At 43.5% G+C, this 18,242-nt stretch overlaps 1 long non-coding RNA gene across 1 annotated transcript; it reads right to left on the bottom strand.

Moving 5' to 3' along the window:
• Nucleotides 1-9,211: 9,211 nt before the first annotated feature.
• Nucleotides 9,212-17,648, bottom strand: LOC115892938. Its single transcript, XR_004052886.1, has 2 exons — nucleotides 17,330-17,648; nucleotides 9,212-10,244 (listed from the first exon to the last, which is right to left on the bottom strand). It is a non-coding gene; the product is annotated as an uncharacterized LOC115892938 (long non-coding RNA).
• Nucleotides 17,649-18,242: the final 594 nt, after the last annotated feature.

The following is an 18,242-nucleotide window of genomic DNA, read 5'->3' as shown; positions in this document are numbered from 1 at the left end:
GAGATATACACAAGCTCCTTCATTCTGCAAATATTAAGCATAGACTATAGGTCTGAACTATTTCAGGAGCTTAGTATATATCAGTGAACTAAACACAAGAATTCCTGCCCTTGTGGAGTTTACATTCTAGTGGGAGGAGACATAGTAAACAACATACATAATAAAGTAAATTATGGCCCCTGCAATGGTTCACGCTCGTAATCCCAGCACTTTGGGAGGCCAACGCAGTTGGATTACTTAAGGTCAGAAGTCTGAGACCAGCCTGGCCAACATGGTGAAACCCTGTCTCTTCTAAAAATACAAAAATTAGCCAGCCGTGGTGGGCGGGCACCTGTAATTTCAGCTACTCAGGAGGCTGAGGCACGACAGTCACTCAAACCTGGGAGGCAGAGGTTGCAGTGAGCCAAGACCATGCCCACTGTACTCCAATCTGGGTGACAGAGTGAGATTCCATCTCAGAAAAAAAGGAAAGAAAGAAAGAAAATTATATGGTATGCTATGAAAAGAAAAAGAGCACAGATAAGAAAGATGAGGGGCACTGAGGAATGGTGGATGGATGCAACTTTAAAATGGGTTGTCCAGGTAGATCTCTTTGAGAAGATGACTTGAAGGAGGAAGCCATGCAATTATGTGGGAGGAAAGAATACCAGCAGATGAAACCGGTAATGCAGGAGTGGTAAAACGGGCTCAGACCTGGCGTATTTGAGGGACAGTAAGGAGACCAGCGTAGCTGGAGGGAGGGAGTGACAGGAAGTGTAGAAGGAGAGAAGGTCAAGAGGGAAGGGTGGTGGGGCAGATGGGAGGCGCAGACTACACGTGGCCTTGAAGGCCATTGTGTAAGGATCTTGACTTTTACTCTGAAGAAAATGGGAAAGGTTTCGATGAGACTGATATGATCACTTCTATGTTGAGAGGACTTTTCTCCCTGCTAGGAGGCTCTGGCAATAATTCAAGTAAGAGATGATGTGGCTCAAGTTGGGGGTGGCAGTGGAGGTGACGAGAAAATCCTAGATACATTTTAAAGGTGAAGCCAACCTGATTCCCTGATGTATTGACAAGGGTGTAATAAAAAGAGAGGACTCATGGATGACTCTAAGGTATAACTGTTTATGTAGCATCTACCAGGTGTAAGTGGATGGGTTTGAGAGAGCAGTGGGAGTGAGGGCAAGAGTCCAGAAGTTTAGGATGTGTTAAGTTTGCAATGTCTAATAGACCATAGCAGACTGCTGGTGCTCTGCTGCCAAGCTAGAGATGCCTGGGAGTTTATGTTTTCCCAGAGCAGTGCCTGAAGAATGACTGATAAATGCGGGAATATAATAGCCCAGCTCCCATTCCTTTGCATTGGGACAAACTACCAACCTTGCGGTGTGAACAGCCCTGTGGGATAAGGTTAAAGCCACCCTCCATGGAACTTTGCCTGAGATGACAGTTTGTTTGGTTTCCTCACCTTCTCTGTCCTGTCCTGCTTCACGCACCCGCTTGCTAGTTTCCTAAGAGTAGCTCCTAATGGATCACAAGTACACAAACCCTTGTCTAAGGTCAGTTGCTGAGGAACCAGATCCAAAATGATATCCAAGCAGACATATCAAGCTCATGAGAGATGTTTCAGCTAGAAAAATACATTTGGATGTCAATCAGATGTAGATGGAATTAAAGCTACAAGACAGGGTAAGGCCACTAAGAGAGTGAGTTGCTGTTATTCTTTCATCAAAGAGATTTCAAGATAGAGGAGAGAGTGAAAAACTTTCATCTTAAAAGTAATTCAGGGGAGAGTAAAGTTGGCCTATTCTTTTTTAAATATTATGAAACTGTAATTACAATCTCATCATGACAAAATGTCTGAAGTTAATATTTGAAGCTGGGCCATGGTTGTATAGGGAATCATTATACCATTCTTATTATTTATGTTCATGATTGAAAATTCCATAATAAAAATTATACAAGTAAAATGTAAATACACTCACCTTTAAAGAGTAAATAATTACATAGTAAAAAGCTAGAAACAATGCAGATGTCATCAACAAGAGGATACACATAAATTGTCATTTATTGACATGATGGAATACTATACAGCAATGATTATGAAAAACCATAACTACATGAGATAATACAGGTGAATCTTATAAACATATTGTTGTACCAAAAAAGTCAGACACAAAAGAGTACATGTTGCATGATTTAATTTATGCAAAGTTCAGAAACAGGCAAAATTAACCCATGCTGCTAGATAGGAGTGTGGTTATCTTTGGGAGGCTATTGACTGAAGGGGACATTTGTGGGGCTTCTGTGATGCTGCTAATGTTTTTTTTCTGATCTGCTGCTGGTTACATAAGTGAGTTCACTTTGCAGGATTCATCAATTGTACATTTACTGTATGTGTACTTTGCAATATTTACATTATTATTATGAAAACTCTGAAGAATCTGTCATTTTAGCCTACCACAATCTCATGGATACTGGTAGAAGACACAAGATCCTAGGTCAGAGACAAAGGACTTTATTATTCACCAGAATTGTAAGCTTCATGTTTGCATCAATTCCCTTTAACCCTCAAGACCCACAGGGGTAACGTGGAGATTAGCCCTGGTGGAAGCTGCACACTCAGTGCATTTGCATCAGACAATCCTAGCCTAGGAAACTTCAGTCTCGTAAAGGAACTCTAAGCAAACGCTGCTTAAACTTTGTCTCAGAAGGAGACATTATTTTTATTATACTGCACAGCAAACAAATCTGCCGCTCCTCAGAGGGAGACTCTGTCTCTATCTTCCAAGGCTATTCACTATATGAACATATTTGAAAAGACAGTCTAGAACAAAACCTGTTAGTGCCTTTGCTCACAAGACTTGCAGAAACATGATAGAGCTATAGAGAACTGCCTGTCAACAATATTGCAATCAAAATGTACATTTACAGTCATTTAGGTAAATCATTACAGACAAGGCCAAAAGAAACTTTGTTTGATATGACACTTCTCCAAGTCCCAGAGATGATCATGACTTGTTTGGTGCATACCTTTCCAGATTATTAGCTATACAATCACAAGGATCTATATCTAGATCTAGATCTATATAAAGATATAGAGAGAGATACGTATCTATATAGGTACTTGTCTATATATGGATACCTATGTATGTACCATATATATATATATATATATATATATATATATATATATATACACACACAAACACACCCACACACTATATAGAGAGAGAGAGACAGAAACACAGATAGAGACAGAGAGAAGTTATTTGGGGGCAGTGTGAAGTAGGAATTAAAAATTTGACATCATTCTTTTCATGTCATTTTGCAGTTTGTTTTCACTTAACAGGAACTTGGCATTTTTCCTTTCCTTCTTTCCTTGCCACTATAGATATGCCAACAGATCTCCCTTCTTCTAATCTGCTGCCTAGAGAGCCATGGCATGGATGTGCCATGGTTTAATTAAACATTCACCTTTTGAATGGGTTCAGTTTTTTCTTTCTCTTATTGCAAACAGCGCTTCAGTGACCATTGTCAGACAGTTCTCTTTATAAATTTGTGCAAATATCTACTTAGAGTGGGTTGAGGAAGGACAAAGAAGAAGGACTGCTGTCAAACTTACCCTCCAAAAATGTCATCCCAGTTACATCTCATTGGTAGCTTATGAAAGTGTGCTTTCCCCATGACCTTGCCAAAATGAAACATTATTGTTCACTCTTATTTTTGGCATTTGGAAAGGAAAGAAATAGTACATCTTGTTGGCGTTTTAGTTTGCATTCCCCCAGTCTCTAGTAAAACTGAACATATTTTCATGCCTTAATTCTTAAATTACCATTTCTTAACATTTATGTGCCCAGAACTATAATGGGCACTTTACGTGAACTATTTCATTTTATCTTCACAATTCATCCCTGATGTAATAGTTAGGAAGGAGCCAATATTTTTTCCCAGGTGACAGATGAGTAAACTGAGGCTTAGAAGCTAGGGAACTAGCATGGATTCACACATCCATTGTTTATGGCAGCAAACTCCTCCTGCCAATTAATCACACAGTATCTGTTCTCCTTTAGTAAAATAATCCAAACTTTAATGGGAGCAGCAGCGTGTCCAGGTTCAAATTCATACCTCACAGCCTTCCCTGTAGGTAGAAATAGCCATGTGATTACACTGTTACCAATGCATTACAGTGGCAAGTTGAGGCTAGAGCTGTTTCCCACAAGGCTCCTTGAAAGGAGGAGTAGTTCTGCCTTTCCTTTCCTCCTCCTTCCTCCTTCAGATGAGATGACTGAAAATGCAGCAGCCACGAGAAGACTGTGAATAAAGGTGGGGTAGAAAGATAAAAGGAAATCGGGACGTTGACAGCGTCATGGGACGTGTTCTCCTCCACCCCAGACTACCTACGTCTAGAATTCTGGTTACTTGAGCAAACCCACTCTGCTTTTCTGTTATTACTGATACAATGATGGAGGCAGGATTTGAACCAAAGCTATGTTGAGTCATTCGTTCTCTTCCAGGTAACACTCTCCGCACAAACGCTATGCTATTACTACAGAAGTCACCATCTGTGGCCAATACAGACTGGAAAAATCTTGCTCCAGCTAGTCCTTCTCAGGACAATTGGAGTTGCAAGTCTTGGAAGTAAGAATAATTTCGGCCTGGTGCGGTGGCTCACGCCTGTAATCCCAGTACTTTGGGAGGCCGAGGCGGGCGGATCACGAGGTTAAGAGATCGAGACCATCCTGGCTAACAAGGTGAAACCCCGTCTCTACTAAAAATGCAAAAAATTAGCCAGACTTGGTGGCGGGCGCCTGTAGTCCCAGCTACTCGGGGGGCTGAGGCAGGAGAATGGCGTGAACCCGGGAGGCGGAGCTTGCAATGAGCCCAGATCTCACCACTGCCCTCCAGCCTGGGCGACTGAGCGAGACTCCGTCTCAAAAAAAAAAAAAAAAAAAAAGAATAATTTCAACCTCATAACAGCAATAGAAAAGGTAGTGCTTGTGAGAGATAAAAGGAGAAATAGCCTAACACAGCATAACTTTCTTTATTGATAGTATCTACACAGGGAAGTGTGGATTTATAGAAAAGAACACGTGACAAATGATTACAAACAGAAAGTTCTGATTCCGGCCTCACTGTTATATTTGCTGTTGACCTTAGAAAAACCACATCGTTTCTGTTTCCCTTTTCTTACAATGTTAATAAAATAGATCTTTGAGCCATGGGCTTGTGATGAGAGTTCAGTGATGAAATATACATAAAAGTTTTTCAAAAAAAATCAACATGTTTGGTGCTCTGAACCTGGAAGGAATCACTATACCAATACTGCATTCCTAGTGTATGTGTAACCCATGCACAGAGAACCCTACGGTTATTATTATCAGATTGTAGCGACCCCAATTTTCTCCCTCTTTTTTAGCCGTTAAGTCATAGGAGACCCCAGGAGACACAGGAATAATGTCAGAATGGAGCAACACTGTCACAGTGAGGAGTAGGTGTGCCTGTGTGTGTGCGTGCGTATGCGTGTGTGCATGTGTAAGATTTAACCTTTTTCTCATTGAGAGTCATATATTTCATGCAAAGGATTGCTGAATATTCATTGATCTATCCAGTATGGACAAGTATGCTATTAGAAATGTATTACTTATCTATATTTTTGAAATGTTGAAATAATTCAGTGTTGATCCTTTGCAAGATAGGTTTGCTACCTTTAAACTGAAGCGACAATAACACCCAAGGCGTCTTTGGTTTCTCTCAAGTTGTGCTGATATCCTTGATGTCTCTAACAAACCAGAGACTGCCTGTGAGAATCATGTATGTCATTAAATTGAAAAAGGCCGGAAATATCAAAACCTCACTTCTGGTAGAGAAGAGAAGCGAGAAAAAAGCAAACCGATGGTTATTCATGAATCACTCCCGGCCTGCCATGATAAATAACAGTGGTCTCTTTCTCCTCTTCGCTGGGCTCATAATTTTCTCCCTGAAGGTGTTTTACCTGCACAGGAAGAATTGGGCTGGAGGGATGTCTAGTAAAAATGATTTTTAAAGTCTCTTAAAACGCAAAAGCCTGTCTGTGTTTGGATTATGAGTCATTCTTTTTGCATACAGCAAACAACGTCCAATTAATCTCAGCCGACTGGGGAGATGGACTAAGACAATTTGCCATGTTTAGTCTGTGGTTTTGTGACAACCCAGTGATGTTAAGAGAAAATTAAATACTTGATAAAAGAGCTTCTTTTAAAAGATTACAAGCGAAGGGGGTCTAGATTTGGGCTTCTCCTGCAACATTAAACATGAGGATTCACTGTCCAAATATGGGTTCTGCATATAAGGTAGGAAATATTTATGCCATTTCCACATTAAAAGGGTAGCATATTATTTGGAATGAAATACAGCAGTACAAAAATCATCAAAGTGTGGCTTCAGTGTGTTTTTACGTAGACTTCTGAATGTCCTTCCATTGTTTCAACAGAGAGCTGCTGTTTTCTCCTGCGCTGACAGGCAATGCTATGTGATATGTTGGCAAACAATTTTACTGTTTTCCTCTCTCTTCTTATGAACGATATTTATAGACTCCGAATTGCATTTCGTTCCGCTTTCCGACACAGTTATCTTCTTGGGCGTGGATTAAATGAAGATCTGGGTGTTGAAAGACATTTACATAAGTGCTGTTTGTGAACTGGAAGGCCAGTTCTTCTATTATCGCCAGAACATTTAAATCTTAATGACTGGCATTGTTGTCTAAAAGACGGTGTTTTTCCTGCTGAGAAACTGCATTAGATTCAAGAAACGAAGCTCATTTCCATTCTCTCAGCAGTCTCTCTAGAAATGACATGCAGTGCTTGAAACTGTTTATTTCCAAATTCAGGCCTCCCTCGCATCAGTCATCAGCTTCAATTACCAGTTTTCCGGAGCCGAGCCATCAGGCAGTCTGACACCGGGGTCCGGCCTAATTCCCACCTTCTCCAGAGTCAAGAGCATAATGTGCGGATGAAAAGGTGCAAAATAGCCTGGACTTCATTAGCATGCAGGGCCTGGCTGTTCATTTGCCGGCTGCGAATGGAAGTTCTGACACTCGGAGCTTGCTGCAAAATGAGAAAAGTCCTCTTCAGGGGAGATGAGGTCCTTGGTGGTGAGGAAAGGTCATCAAAAAGACAGCCGCTGCCCTTGCTCCCTGCTCTCCATGACTGCTTATTGATTCCAGGAACACCTCATTACACGCCGGATCAACATATTATTGCCATGTTCTGGGACTGAATTGTTTACAAGTGTCTTTATCGCCAGCAAAGGCCTGCCCGGAGATGCATGACTACACTCATTTGGCTGTGACCTGCCAATTATGTGTTATCCGATATGTTGCTGGTATCTTGATCTTTGCCCGGGTCTTCTCCTGGCATCAACACAGTCCCATTTACTACTTCTTTCTAACCACTCTTTGGGAAAGTAGCCATTAGCCTGTCAGTGTGTAAATGTGCATGTGTGTGTGTGTTTGTGTGTGTGTGTTACCTCTGCTACAGGAAATCTGAGCATCGATGTTCCATTGCTTGCTATTCATGAGGTGCATAATCATTTGGGGGAAAGAAATTCTCCCTCACACTCACACACACACACCTTTTTTTATGGCATCCAGGGTAACCCACACAATTTGCAATCAGTATGCACAACAGAGAGCATAATGCAGCTTGTTATCGGCTCCCTCTGCTTACATATAGGCCCTACGAGAGAGCTGTCATATTTTATTTGGGCATAGCTACTGCAAACCACTGCACAGGACCATTTTAATCTTTCATTACAGACACTTCTATGGCTCCATAAAAGAAAGAGTGGACTAGCAACTTGATTAAAAACTTAGTAAAGAGATTGTGCAAACCCTCCCACCCACCCCCCCACCAAAAGTGGAGCTACAGCCCTAGTTTCTTACTAAGGCCACTCTGCAATGCAAATGTGACTTCCATTTTCCCCCGATGGTGACTACTGACATAAATTTAATGATGCTGAGAATTGACAACTTCTGCTAATTTTTGTGAATATTGCTTGGAGAAGGTTTAATGACTCCACCAAACATTAGGACCATCTCAACCAAATACTAAAAAGGGGGCCATTTCATTTACATTTCCTATTGCCATCAAGAATGGCTCTTCAATGAGTTTTCCACAGCAGGGTGTAGCGACACAGATGCCAAGAAACTTGCCTTTATTTTTCTTGGAAGCATACATCCTTGGCAATGGGCACATATTAATATGATGAGTGAACTGAAACTCAAGAATTTAACAGCCTTCAGAAAAGTGACATCTGTATGCACATTCATTTCCAACAATTTCCCAGATTTCTTTGGTATTTGTCTTTCTTAAATTTTTTCCAGGTTTTTTTTTTCTCTTTCCAATTTTGAGAGAGGAGTTTTGTAAAGAGACTGAGTTCTTTCTTTCCAAAATCCCTCAGTTTTGGCTTTCTGACAAATCACTATTAATAACTGGAAAACGCTGATTAAGACCCCCTCGTCATGGTGCTTCAACTCAATTAAAGAGTCCATCAGGAGATGTTTACTCCACCCAGTGTTTAAGGACACTGCAAATTCTGTACTATTCTGTACTATTATCAACCAATAAATACCCTTTGGAAGAGAAAGGGATGATTGGAAGGATTACTCTTGGTTTATTTCGGGGGGTACTATTGCATGAGAAGCTTGATCAAGGAATAAAGATGGAACAAAAAGGAGGGTTACCAACATTCCTACCTGAGGATCAAGTCTCACTGTGGTTGGAACTCAGAGAAGAACAAAAAGGGTAACTGTCATAACTGGGAGTCATCCAAAAGGAAAGCAGCTTCTTTACAAATTTACAAGAGATTGTAATAATGTAACAGTGGGAATGCCCAGGCGGTAGGCACTTTGAGGTTGAATGCCCTAGGTAGAAGGGAGAGCTCCATCCAAGAGCTTCTGCCAATTTTTATAACCAGATCATCTGTTACTTCAACGGTAGAAGAGAATTCCTCTCTGTTATGGCTTAAATGCCTTGTTTTCTTTATGAATCCCTCAAATTGGCACCAAAAGATTCTTTTCGATTAACAGAATGGCCAGTCGTCCTAGATCCTCTGTATTGTTTCCCGATCCTCAGGAGTCACAGGCTCCTACGTATATTTTCTGATGCTAAATAGAAAATGCATACACACAGTCTACAAGCACAGTGGTGTGATTAGATGATCAGATGGCAACTATCCCAAAAAAGGAGCTTGTTTTATAAATCATTTATTAAATACAACTTTGTGCCAGGAAACTTTCTAGAAAGTTAGCATACATTAACTTATGTATTACTCACAACAACCCGGTGACTTAAGTATTGCTATTCCCCCTTTACAGATGAAGAAGGCTTCTTGCATGTCTAACAGGGTTTTCCAGTGTGTTCAAGGTCATGTGCCAGAGGCAGAATTAAAACCCAGATGTGACCCATGGCTGAGCCCACACTCTATTCTGCCTCCCCTAGAGCCAGCATCCCGTACACATTTCCAAGAATCCTGTAAAGCACCCACCCTTTTCTGCATACCAGCCAACATGAATGCAGAAAGAGTTGCTAGTTGTGGTAATAAATATGTCAAAACAATTATCTTTTACGTATCTGATATCCTTCGCCATGAGGTGGGCTATGGAAGCCTTCTTTGATTGATAGACTAAAGTAAGTTTTGATACAAAGGACAGTTCTGGCCACTTAACTAAAAAGTGGTAGGGGTTGTAGGGAGAACATATTTGGGGTGCTGTAGAAGTGCCCCCACTGGTCAGTAGGAGCATCTGAGGAAGTCTTGTCAATCTTTGGCTCTTATACTCACCCAAGTTGCCTGCAGATCTTCCTTTAGTGGTTCTACTAAAAAACAACAATACTTAATTCACCTCCTGTGGCCATCATAGCCACTTCTCCCACAGCATTACTCTGCCATTGGAAATCCAATGACGAATGGTCCAATCACAACACAGGAGACTGGATTCCAAAGGCTTGAGGGATATCCATCTACTGACAGGAAACCTGCACAAACATGTTCACAGGTGCTGGAATATTCCCCTGTCTCATGTGTTCATTTTTCCCTGCTGTCCGTGAGAATATTGGCTACTTTCTGGTGCCTAGGATAATGCATCATTCAGAATGTCTCCGGGACTACTGGCCTGGCTTAAATGCAGGGAGATGACTTGTCCACAGGGACCCTTCCTCCTCATTTCTCCTTTCTTCAGCATCAGCAGCCACTAATCTTCCAGCACATTCATGCTGTCCCAGTCTCTTCTGTAAGAGAAAGAGAAACACTGCTCTTATCTGTTCATTTGCACTAAGACACCAGAGATTCACATGTATACCCTATCCTTCCCATTCCATCTCCAACAGGCAGTACTTGTATCATAAAAGAGGGCAATTCTTAACCCAAAGGAATGGTGTGTCATGATGGGGATGGAGGGGAGGTATGGTATTTGGGAAGGGAAAGCCTTCCAGGTGATCCATTCCAGTGGGAACAAATTTGGCCATTCTTGATGTAAATGTTTGCATCACCTAAGCCTCACTTAAGCTGGGAGGATTTCAGAATTATTTAATTTTCAGAATGAGCAGTTGAAGACTAGAGAAATATACTAGAAATGAGCTCTACTGATCTAATCTTAACCTGAGGGCAGATATATGCTGGGCACTCTCTCCACCCAGCCCTTACCTCTGGGTCTTTCTTTTGGCTTTGCACAGACACTCATGTTGAGACTCCACTATGTACTCAAATGTACAGAGTGTTCTTGAAGCTCTAACTTGCATTTTCTGCCCTTGAAGAGCCAACAATAAGAGGCAACAAAGTGTCACAAGACAGTAAATGATTAAAGACAAAATAACCAGTGTGTATACTAACAGGTGCCCTAGGAGTTGAGGGGTGAGCGTGGAAGACCCCCGTGGACTAGCATGATAGGAAAGACTTTCTACATGAAATAGCATGTGTCTTGGAGATTTGAATAAGTCGAAAGAGGGGTGGGTACGCATGATAGTATCCAAATATAACCACCCTTAGTTTTTCCCATTCCATGTAGCTCTTCCCATCAACAGGAAGAGTGGCAGCTCACACTGTAGTCCTAGTTGGAGGCTGCAGTGACCTATGATCTCACTACTGCATGCCAGCCTGGGCCACATGGCCAGATCCTATCTGTTAAAATAAATAAATAGTCTAGGCGCAGTGGCTCACACATGTATTCCCAGCACTTTGGGAGGCCAAGGTGGGCCGATCACTTGAGGTCAGGAGTTCAAGACCAGCCTGGCCAATGTGGCAAAACCCCATCTCTACTAAAAATACAAAACATTAGCGAGGCATGGTGGTGCATGCCTGTAATTCCAGCTACTCAGGAGGCTGAGGCACGAGCATCGCTTGAACACAGGAGGTGAGGTTGCAGTGAGCAGAGATTGCACCAGTAACATTCCACCCTGGGTGATGGAGTGAGACTCTGTCTCAAAAATAAATAAATAAATAAACAAACAAATAAAGGAGGAGCCTCTTTTCCCTCCCCTTGAATCTGGCTGCACCTTGTGGCTTGCTTTGACCAATAGAATGAGATGGGAGTAACATTCTGGGACTTCTGGTTGCATAGACCTTAAAAGGGCTAGCAGCTTCCACTGCCTCCCCCCTGGAGCCCAGCTGCCATGCAGAAGAGAAACCCATGCTAGGGTACAGAATGATTAGAGCTCATGTGGAGATAGGCCCTGGGAGGTGAGACAGTATCTTGGACTTTCCACATAAATAAGCCCAACTGACCCTCCTTAGAGAAGTGCCCAACGAGTCCTGCTAGAAATTCTGACTAATGGAATTCTGAAAAGAAAATAAACTGTTGTTGTTTTAAGTCGCCAAGTTTTGGGGTGGTTCATTAAGCAGCAACAGGTAAATGAAACAGTAGAATAAAGAGGAGTACATGAGTGATGAACTGCTTTCCACATGAGAAGGTGGCGTAAATAAAATGAGAATGAGTGCATATGGTATAAGGGAGCCCCAAACTGGATAAACCCACCTGGCTAGAGCAAGCATTTCAGGTTAACGACTAGAAGAATATAGATTGATAAATCAGGCCCAAATTGCTTGCTTTTGGAGAAACCCAAACTAAGATGCTTTCATTTTGCAGTTAAGAAAAATAAAGCCAGGACGGAGATTACTTTGAGTGGGTGCTATAACAAAATGAACCAAAATATGCAGCTCTTCAAACAAAACAGAAATTTATTCTTGCCATATAAGCAGTCCAGGATGGGAGGGCAGATTCTGCTCCTAGAAGTCATCTCGGGACCCAGGCCATTGGGGAACTATTGCCATCCTCAGTACATGAGTCTCATTAGCATACTTCCCAGCCAGCAAGAAGGAACAGGGAGGTGCAAGTATGAGATGACAATTACACACATCACTTCTACTTGCATGCCACTGGTGAATGCTTAGTCACATGGTCCTCGTGTCACTGCAAGGGAGGCTGGGAAACGTAGTTCAGCTGGTCAGCCGTGTGCCCAGCAAGAAGAGAATAAATGATGACAAGTGGCAGACAGGAGTCTCTGACCTGGAAGATTAGTTTGTTGCCAAAGTGCCCACAGCTAGTTAGTGGACAAGTGGAACTATAAGCCTTTCTGCACACTATTTTTTCCTTACTCTCCTCACTTGGATTCCAACCAGACTGTGACAGGGCTCACATGTCATGTTGAAGAGTCTGGTATTCTGCAAGGTTCATCTCCCCTCATCACAGAAGCAGCAAAGCAAAATAAGCCATTGGAGGCCCTCTCAGGCTCAGCCTACATGAGGTTCCTCGATTGGACTTTGTGACCAAAGCAAATAGCATAGAGGCCCTATGCTTTCAAAGAGAGCCAGCCAGCTTCACTGCTAGCCCATGTAGCCCCATGGTACAGATTTTTAGATGTACCTGTTACTTTACTGACAAACACCAAAACAATGTCTTAGAAACCATACAAACCACACACATCAACAACAATGGGAAGGGTACCCGTATGTGACACTCAACCTGTCGGATTGGAATCCTGGCCAGGAGAGGCAGAGGAAAGAATCGGGGGGCTAGCTGAAATCTATGGATATCAGAGATATCTTCCAGTCATCTCTCAAGAACCTGAACTTGTTTCTGTAGCTTCCAATTATCTACAGGCCGACAAAGCTGTTTCTTTTTGAACTCAGTATCACAGACGGAAATGCTAGAAAGTTAAGCCCACCCAGCACAGCTCATTTATATATTAAAATAGAAGAAAATGAGAGGAGACAGGTTTATCTAAGTGGATCCTATTCATAACTTTTACATGCTAACCTGAATTTTTCAAATTCACTTTTTGACTGGATTTGGGGTTAAGCTGGCCATATATGTACAAATGGTCATTTAATAAAAAAGAGGGGGCAATGAAAGCAAATGATTTATTGCAAAAATTTGTTTAATGGCCCTGCACTGTTCTTTTATGTCAATTTTCAAAAAAATCCTTTATGCGCAATAGAGATTGCACTAAATTTTAAAATCATTATTCTGCTTTAACCATTCTTTAACTTTTCCCAAGATATGAGGTATATATTTTTTACATGTAGGTTGAAAATTACCAAGGTTTGTTTCATTTAAGTTATTGAACACAACTCACTATTATATTTCTAACATTTTTGTGCAAGTGAACAAGAGTAGCAGTTACCTCTGATTTGAACTCTATACAGTAAGGTGGTACTTTGGATTTTTCCCCCCAACAATTTCCTGTTAGGCTCAACAAACCTCCCTCCAAATGCAAACCTCAGTCTCAGTTAGTAGACTGTGTTGAAAATATGTGTCTAATCACCAAAAAAGCCAAGCATTTATCAGGATAAGCCTTCCAAACGCATCAACTTTAATGGTATCCAGACGGCTTTTCTGGAGAGGGCTCATTAGTTTAGAAAAAAAATTCTCAACATTTCCATGTTCTGTAGCTTTACTTACATAGTCAAAAATACAATCCAAGCTCCTTGCCTTCTTGTTTAGTAGCCATTTTTTTGCCCATATACTGCCTTGAAAAATAGTCAAACAAATGTAAAGAAGATAAGTATCAAGCATAAATGAACTAGTGCCAAAGGGGATAGGTTCTGTACATAAAAATGAGCAACACCAGTGGCTGCAGATTAAGAAATTGAATATGTTGGTGTTTAAAATTAGAATATTTCCCCAAAGGATTGAAAATGTTCCATTTAAGAAAAGAAATGTTTTCAAATCACTCTGCTGACTAGAGGAGTCTGAATCAAAGTCAGAAATTAATAATAGGATGCAGACAGAGACCCCTAATCATAAATAACAGAGACGATTTTTGTATGGGTAAAAGCCTGCATGGCCCAGCAGTGTCTATAGTTCTATGGGGGAAAAAACTAATAAAATGCAAGAAGAAAATGTTAAAAATAGAAATGAATGTGCCTCGTAGAAATGCTATTGTCATACTCTTGTGACACAATGTCTTCTTTTCTGGAAAAGTAATTCTTCCATTGAGCCCAGGCAAGCATTGTATTCATTGTAAAGTTGTATATTTAAACCTGTAGTCTGAAGGGTTTGTCTGTATTTAAAGCGCAATGCTACCGGGCTCATTAGAGTACCAGGACAAAGCTCTAGCATATTACTGCTTTGACACTTCTCAGAACTCCTAGGTAGTTTTCAGTGGCTTCAAGTACTTAGATTGTCAGCAGTATAGGAAATAGAAAGTAGAATATTGAATGGGTGAGGTGTATATATCAAACATGTGGGAATGTATAGACAGAGAGATAAAGACCCTCCTCAAACATCCTATTATATTGCAGAGGGTGCAGAACAATTCCAGGGTAAACACAGGCTTGGAGTAAACAGAGTTGCAATGTGCAGGTTGCACGAATTAGAGCATCCTGAGTCTCATTCAAGATCAAATCGTTTCTTTCTAGACTTTTTAGCAGGAACAGGCTCTGCTCTGGGTAACAGAAAGATTTAAGAACATAATCGCAGCCATGAAATCTTTAGTGTAAAGACAAGAAGAGCAAGGGGTAAGTGTTTAAATTCAGGCCTGTTTTAACAACACAATGGCCTCATCCTACAAGTGCCTCCTTTCCAGTTTGGGCCAACTCAATGCTTTGACTGAATCTGTGTGCCCTCTCCACGGTTTTGGATAAACCTGTGCTTTCTGGGAAGTTGCTATCAGGATGAGGGTGCACTGGCTGAAGGTAAAGATAGGAAGGAAGGACAGTGGTCAGGAGGAGGATAGCCCCAAGCCAGGCAGGACAATATCCAGCCAAAATAATTTACCCTGCTTTCTGCTAAACACAATTTATTTTCTTGTATTTATATTTGAAATAAACAATACCTGCATGTGGGGAGAAAAGTGAAAGATTCAAGAAACAGCACAGCGGAAAGTTGGTCTCCCTGTAGCCCACCTACTTTGGTTCCTTTCCAGTGGCAACTGTGAGTCTTCCTTGCAGATATTTCCATGCACAAATTGTCACTCAATTTAAATCCATGACCTTGAAAAACACAGCTCCCCATCCCTATCCAGCCCCTGCCAGCACCCAGGTCTTCTCTTCCCCTTCAGGTCATTCTTCACCCAGCCCACTCCCCAACATATTTCTTCATCTTGGGGTACCTGACAGACGACCTGCTGACACCCTGATGACTCAGGCGCGCTTCTTTTTATATATATATAAGGGTTAGAGTTATTACTTAATGATAATTACTTATTTTACACATTGTCGTCTGCTGATGTTTAAAAGATAGAAAGACATTTGTCAGGGCGGGCGCCTGAGGCTCTCAGAGGACTCCGGGAGACCCTGCCAAAACGTTTCCAAACTGAATAGTCATTGGGCTGCCAGATAATTCAGAAACTATTTGTATGAGCTGTTTATCAAATTATTAACCGCACAGATGTTGTTTGGCTGAAGAGCAGCTGAATCCCCTCTCTGGCAGCCGCGGAGACAAAGGTCTCCAGGAATAATTGGAGATGTGCATGGAATATTAAATTAATTTACTGCTCTTAATTCTTATGCAAATTCTGACCTCCGATGGCGCCTATCAATTACCCCGCGCGCAGTGAAAGCGAAAGCGACAGTTTCTTTTCTTCTCTTTGCTTTTTTTTTTTTTTTTTAAGAACTCGAAGAAGGAAATATTTGCGATAAGCAGGCGGCAGTAGCACTTCGTAACTGGAATTATTTAATTGAATCTTCAAGTTTTTAGGGATGTCCGTAGAGGATAAAACCCCAGTGCTCAGGGGAGAGGGTGGGAGAGTACAGGGGGCGGAGGAATTTGTTGGTTTGACTGCACACCTGTGGTCGGCGAGAAAATACCAGCCACGAGCAGGGACCAGTGATGTCAAATAAAACATTGGCTTGTAGGCGGACGCGGGCCTTGGGAATCGCGCTAGCTCAGCGTTAGCCCCGGGTTTCACCGAAGCCTGCGATTCGAAGGGAGTCGCGTTTCCGCAAACTGCATCGCTAGGGGCCTGGCGTGGAAGCGCCTCTGCGTGACTTTCCTCCACCGCTGCCTTCAAGGGAGGCTCTGGCTTCCATTTACTTATTTTTGGGGGGTTTTAACCTTAGAAGGTTCCTGCTTTTACAACCGCTAAACCCCAAAACCTTTTTTTCTTTTTGTTCTTTGTAAAACCAAACCACTACGCTGTGCGTTCATGTTCAACTCTATTGAAATCCCGGGTGGGCCGAAATAAGATTTAATTGTCTCCTGCGTGGGGAATTGACACCCACTTTCTCCCCTGAATTGAGCAAACACCAGGGCTTTGTCTGAGCTTGTGGCTTAAACGCCGTGCGGTTTCTGCACCCGGTTGGGGGGGTTGTAAGACCGGAGGTCTCCAAGTCTTTCATCATGTTTCTAATAAGGAAAACCAAATCGGGCCCATAATGTCATCAGCCCCGGCCCGACCTCGCCGGGACCTCGGCAGCCCGATGATGTCGCCAGCGGCCCCGGCGCAGCCATTACGCGCCGCCTTTCAGCTCCTTGCTGTCCCCACAAAAGCCAGACAACAATATCAATTAATCATGCAGCGGGCAAACAAGGAGATTTACCCCGCGACAAACAGCCCCACCGAGAGCGCTGAATGGGCGTGATTAGCATGTGAAAAGGCGAGCAAAACTCCGCGGTTCAACAGCTAAAGAGCAATTTGATGGGGCTGGGATGGGGAAATTACTTGATTAGCTTCCGTCGGAGGAGAACACGGTTACAGCCCCTCGGCCGGGAATCCGACAGGGGAACAAAACGCGCTGGTAAACACGGCGACGTGCGGGGAGCGCGAGCGAGGGAGGGAGCCCCGGGGCCGGCATCGAGAAGCGATCGGGGTGGGGGTAGAAATATCTGGCATAAGGGCTGACCCGCTAGCCCCCGCCAAACCCCGACCACCCTCACCTAGGGCTCCTGGGCCGGGATCGGGCGGACCGAAGACTTCACCCAGAGCTGGAGGTCGACCTTAATTTAAAGCGCTGCCCCGGCTCTGGCCCCGAAAGACAGTGAGAGGCGCCTGCGGGGGGAAAGGCCTACCCACGCTGTCCCTGGAATCTCCTCCAGTGTCCCCAGGGACGCAGTCCGCCGCCGCCAGCTCCAGGGGCTCGGGCCCCAGGTTGGAGTAGCCTCGCGAGCGGCTCGGCAGTTCCACCGGGTAGCTCAGCGCTTCCGTTTGCGCAGGCAGCTAACTGTGGAGCCGGGCAAGACGTGTTTTCCGGCTCCTTCGAATTTAACCGCCCATTTCCTGCCTCCTGGAAAAGCTGCCACGATTGGGCTTGGGCTCCGCCTTGGGCAAGAAAGGGTTCCTCGGTTACGCCACCGTGGGGACGTAGGTGGGAGATGGAACACAGCCCCCTAGCTGCGTGCAGGGGCCAGAGGCTCGCGGGGGTGGGTGGGGGCGGAGTGCGGCGAGGGGTGAGGGCGCGACCGCCTTGGGGCAGGGGCGGTGATGGAGCAGCTCCGGGCTCTCCCTGGGCTCGATTGAACAGCCCCAGGCCAGCCTTGGATCCATGGAGGCGGATACGCAAGGCCAGATCTGGCGGCGTGGCCCGTTGGGCATCGCGGTATCTTCCCCAGCCCTGGGGGGCCGTGCTGAAGGCCCACGGCCGAGGTTTTGCTTTAGGTATACTTGGGCCTCGCAATTGAGCTGTTTGCGAACAGGGACCCGGCGAATCGCCAGGGAGCGGCGCGGCTCAGCCTCCCCACTTCAAGGCCAAGTGGAGAGTGAAGACACGCTGAGTCCCTCTGCTACCTATCATGCCATCTTAAGCGGGCAGCGACACCTTACCCGGAAAAGACCCTGAAGCTAAAGCCTGCG

The sequence above is a fragment of the Rhinopithecus roxellana genome, chromosome 13 (genome assembly GCF_007565055.1).
Source record: "Rhinopithecus roxellana isolate Shanxi Qingling chromosome 13, ASM756505v1, whole genome shotgun sequence".
Classification (NCBI taxonomy): domain Eukaryota; kingdom Metazoa; phylum Chordata; class Mammalia; order Primates; family Cercopithecidae; genus Rhinopithecus; species Rhinopithecus roxellana.
This window is presented reverse-complemented; position numbering and strand designations above follow the sequence as displayed.